Consider the following 5000-nt stretch of genomic DNA (forward strand, 5'->3'; position numbering starts at 1 on the left):
GGTCCTAAGAGTACCCAAAGCAGTAGCGTCGCCGACCGGTAGACTCGCGGCGCGGGGCCGCGAGGGCAAGGCCTGTCGAAGGTTACACCGTACAGCTAACAGCGGACCAGGACCGGGGACGGCGCTGGGTCCGTACCTCCGGGTGCCGTGGCGCTCGCTTGCGACGGGCTCGACGCGCGCGTGGCGCGGCCTGGTACCGTTTCGCATACCGCCGGGCAGCCGGCCGGGCGACCGGGGGTTTGCCGCGTGCCGTTTTACCGGCGACGCGTCAGTCTTACCACCCGGGCCGTAGACCGACACCCAGCGGGTCGCGACGTCCTACTAGGGGAGAAGTGCACGACGACGGACGCCGGACATCGGCGCACGGTAGCGTGCCCGCGCTAGGGCCGAGGTTATCGGCACCGCGGGACATCGCCCACCGACGCGAAGCCAGCGCCGCTGACGATGAATCTCCCCGTTCGATCTTTTGGGTTTCTTAGGTTTACCCCTGAACGGTTTCACGTACTCTTGAACTCTCTCTTCAAAGTTCTTTTCAACTTTCCCTCACGGTACTTGTTCGCTATCGGTCTCGTGGTCGTATTTAGCCTTAGATGGAGTTTACCACCCACTTAGAGCTGCACTCTCAAGCAACCCGACTCTAAGGAGAGATCCTCCCGCGGCGCGCCTCGGTCGCTACGGGCCTGGCACCCTCTGCGGGTAAGTGGCCCCATTCAAGATGGACTTGGACGCGAAGCGACGCCACGGGATAAGCGGACCCTCCCGAACACCACATTTCCCTGCGGCGGAACCGCGGGATTCGGTGCTGGGCTCTTTCCTGTTCGCTCGCCGCTACTAAGGAAATCCTGGTTAGTTTCTTTTCCTCCGCTTAGTAATATGCTTAAATTCAGCGGGTAATCTCGCCTGCTCTGAGGTCGTCAGAGTTAATTCGAATTCGACGTGCGCGGGCGCGGGCACGCGCGCGTTCAGCGACGCGGCACGCGCGCACCGGCACTCGATATATACGAGTGCAACACCGTGTGTCGCACGGGACGCAGCACTACGAGAAACGGATTCCAACACGATTTCGAGTATTCGAGTATTCGACTTTGGCGTGTCGGCGGCGCTTCTGGCGGGCGAGAGTGGGCGACGATCCCAAACCGCCGCGCGCCTCGCGCGCGAGCAACGCGACCGTCTTCGACGTGCCGGGTCCTCTGCTCGATCGAGATCGAGAAGTACCTCCCTTCTCTCCTTCGCGCTCTACACGGACGCGTCAGCGTCGTCGGCGCCCTTCGGAGAGCGTGTACACCTTCGTGGACTCCGGACACGCGGTCGGCTCGCGCGCGTGCGCTCGTTCGTGAACGACAAGCGCCGCGCGACTTCCGTTCCTCCGTGTCTCGCGTGCGTCTGTCTGTTCTAAGACGCACACGTCGTAACCGTGCGTGTGGTGGTGGGCGGCGGCGGCGGCGGCGGGTTGGCGCGGATTCTCCTCGTTGCCGTCGCGGGCACGCGACACTGCGCAACGTCTTTCACCTCGTCCAACGCACACGCCACACCTTTCCCACCTCCTTCAACACACTTCTTTCCTCGTATTACTCATTTGAGACGACGCCGAGGGTAGACCGCGCGCGCGCTGGCGCCTCTGGTCCGTAGCCTCTCGGCGAAACGTCCAACGATCGCTCGTACGCCGGTCGCGCCGGGGCGCGACCGCTGGCGCAAGCAGTCTTCGTTTCGCTGAAACGACCCTCAGCCAGGCGTGGTCCGGGAATTGTATCCGTGGACCGCAATGTGCGTTCGAAATGTCGATGTTCATGTGTCCTGCAGTTCACAAGTTGACGCGCAATTAGCTGCGTTCTTCATCGACCCACGAGCCAAGTGATCCACCGTTCAGGGTAGTAGTTTGTGTACACACGTTTGTTGCGTGTCTCTCTTACAGATCGTCTCTGAGTGATTGAGCTTTCGAAGGCCCTTCGATCAGCCTGGCCGCGCGTCCGAGCGACGCGCGGGCCGCCGCCCCCGTGGCTACACGGGGACCGCGGCACGTAAAAGTTTGCCGCGCGCGACCGACGCGTACGGGAGATCCGCACGGTCGGTGCACGCGGGGTTGGAGTGCGGCCCGTCGCCGCGCGTCCGAGACCCGTCCCGAGATCCGTCGTGCAGCAACGCGGCATTCGCCGCGCGCGCGCGCACGACCCTCTCGCACGGCTGTCTCTCTTTGCGCGTTGGCTAAGAGCGCGATCGCTAAGAGCGTCTCTCCTCACCAGGGTCTCGCGCGTCTACGAGACACCGAGTACGCCGGGTGGGAGCCGGGGCGGAGTCCAAACCTCGGGCGTGTGGGCCGGGCGGGCGTTGCATCGGCGGGGGGCCGTGCTCCGCGGCGTGTCGAACGAAGCGAAAAGCCTACTTTGAACACTCGAATGCGATACGCGCCGCCCGCGTGAGGGCTCTCACACGCCCGATGGTTTTTGAAAGAAACTTCCGCCCCGGCTCTCCACCACGGCGTACTCGGTGGTCTCGTGAGACCGCGCGAGACCCTGGTGAGGAGAGACGCTCTTAGCGATCGCGCTCTTAGCCAACGCGCAAAGAGAGACAGCCGTGCGAGAGGGTCGTGCGCGCGCGCGCGGCGAATGCCGCGTTGCTGCACGACGGATCTCGGGACGGGTCTCGGACGCGCGGCGACGGGCCGCACTCCAACCCCGCGTGCACCGACCGTGCGGATCTCCCGTACGCGTCGGTCGCGCGCGGCAAACTTTTACGTGCCGCGGTCCCCGTGTAGCCACGGGGGCGGCGGCCCGCGCGTCGCTCGGACGCGCGGCCAGGCTGATCGAAGGGCCTTCGAAAGCTCAATCACTCAGAGACGATCTGTAAGAGAGACACGCAACAAACGTGTGTACACAAACTACTACCCTGAACGGTGGATCACTTGGCTCGTGGGTCGATGAAGAACGCAGCTAATTGCGCGTCAACTTGTGAACTGCAGGACACATGAACATCGACATTTCGAACGCACATTGCGGTCCACGGATACAATTCCCGGACCACGCCTGGCTGAGGGTCGTTTCAGCGAAACGAAGACTGCTTGCGCCAGCGGTCGCGCCCCGGCGCGACCGGCGTACGAGCGATCGTTGGACGTTTCGCCGAGAGGCTACGGACCAGAGGCGCCAGCGCGCGCGCGGTCTACCCTCGGCGTCGTCTCAAATGAGTAATACGAGGAAAGAAGTGTGTTGAAGGAGGTGGGAAAGGTGTGGCGTGTGCGTTGGACGAGGTGAAAGACGTTGCGCAGTGTCGCGTGCCCGCGACGGCAACGAGGAGAATCCGCGCCAACCCGCCGCCGCCGCCGCCGCCCACCACCACACGCACGGTTACGACGTGTGCGTCTTAGAACAGACAGACGCACGCGAGACACGGAGGAACGGAAGTCGCGCGGCGCTTGTCGTTCACGAACGAGCGCACGCGCGCGAGCCGACCGCGTGTCCGGAGTCCACGAAGGTGTACACGCTCTCCGAAGGGCGCCGACGACGCTGACGCGTCCGTGTAGAGCGCGAAGGAGAGAAGGGAGGTACTTCTCGATCTCGATCGAGCAGAGGACCCGGCACGTCGAAGACGGTCGCGTTGCTCGCGCGCGAGGCGCGCGGCGGTTTGGGATCGTCGCCCACTCTCGCCCGCCAGAAGCGCCGCCGACACGCCAAAGTCGAATACTCGAATACTCGAAATCGTGTTGGAATCCGTTTCTCGTAGTGCTGCGTCCCGTGCGACACACGGTGTTGCACTCGTATATATCGAGTGCCGGTGCGCGCGTGCCGCGTCGCTGAACGCGCGCGTGCCCGCGCCCGCGCACGTCGAATTCGAATTAACTCTGACGACCTCAGAGCAGGCGAGATTACCCGCTGAATTTAAGCATATTACTAAGCGGAGGAAAAGAAACTAACCAGGATTTCCTTAGTAGCGGCGAGCGAACAGGAAAGAGCCCAGCACCGAATCCCGCGGTTCCGCCGCAGGGAAATGTGGTGTTCGGGAGGGTCCGCTTATCCCGTGGCGTCGCTTCGCGTCCAAGTCCATCTTGAATGGGGCCACTTACCCGCAGAGGGTGCCAGGCCCGTAGCGACCGAGGCGCGCCGCGGGAGGATCTCTCCTTAGAGTCGGGTTGCTTGAGAGTGCAGCTCTAAGTGGGTGGTAAACTCCATCTAAGGCTAAATACGACCACGAGACCGATAGCGAACAAGTACCGTGAGGGAAAGTTGAAAAGAACTTTGAAGAGAGAGTTCAAGAGTACGTGAAACCGTTCAGGGGTAAACCTAAGAAACCCAAAAGATCGAACGGGGAGATTCATCGTCAGCGGCGCTGGCTTCGCGTCGGTGGGCGATGTCCCGCGGTGCCGATAACCTCGGCCCTAGCGCGGGCACGCTACCGTGCGCCGATGTCCGGCGTCCGTCGTCGTGCACTTCTCCCCTAGTAGGACGTCGCGACCCGCTGGGTGTCGGTCTACGGCCCGGGTGGTAAGACTGACGCGTCGCCGGTAAAACGGCACGCGGCAAACCCCCGGTCGCCCGGCCGGCTGCCCGGCGGTATGCGAAACGGTACCAGGCCGCGCCACGCGCGCGTCGAGCCCGTCGCAAGCGAGCGCCACGGCACCCGGAGGTACGGACCCAGCGCCGTCCCCGGTCCTGGTCCGCTGTTAGCTGTACGGTGTAACCTTCGACAGGCCTTGCCCTCGCGGCCCCGCGCCGCGAGTCTACCGGTCGGCGACGCTACTGCTTTGGGTACTCTTAGGACCCGTCTTGAAACACGGACCAAGGAGTCTAACATGTACGCGAGTCATTGGGACTAGCGATACCTAAAGGCGCAATGAAAGTGAAGGTCGGCCCTGGCCGCCGACCGAGGGAGGATGGGCCGCGTCGCGATGCGGCTCCGCACTCCCGGGGCGTCTCGCCCTCATCGCGAGGAGAGGCGCACCCAGAGCGTACACGTTGGGACCCGAAAGATGGTGAACTATGCCTGGTCAGGACGAAGTCAGGGGAAACCCT

The 5000-nt window shown here is 63.4% G+C and overlaps 2 non-coding genes and 2 pseudogenes across 2 annotated transcripts; 2 read left to right on the top strand and 2 right to left on the bottom strand.

Annotated features, from left to right (window-relative positions):
• Positions 1-914, bottom strand: part of LOC113563498 — a 4218-nt pseudogene extending 3304 nt beyond the window's left edge.
• Positions 915-1716: 802 nt separating this feature from the next.
• LOC113563496 lies at positions 1717-1871 on the bottom strand. Its single transcript, XR_003407473.1, has one exon. It is a non-coding gene; the product is annotated as a 5.8S ribosomal RNA (ribosomal RNA).
• Positions 1872-2879: 1008 nt separating this feature from the next.
• On the top strand, positions 2880-3034 carry LOC113563497. The gene has a single exon (XR_003407474.1). It is a non-coding gene; the product is annotated as a 5.8S ribosomal RNA (ribosomal RNA).
• Positions 3035-3836: 802 nt separating this feature from the next.
• Positions 3837-5000, top strand: part of LOC113563499 — a 4219-nt pseudogene continuing 3055 nt past the window's right edge.

This window comes from Ooceraea biroi, unplaced genomic scaffold (assembly GCF_003672135.1).
Source record: "Ooceraea biroi isolate clonal line C1 unplaced genomic scaffold, Obir_v5.4 UnassembledTig3, whole genome shotgun sequence".
Classification (NCBI taxonomy): Eukaryota; Metazoa; Arthropoda; class Insecta; order Hymenoptera; family Formicidae; genus Ooceraea; species Ooceraea biroi.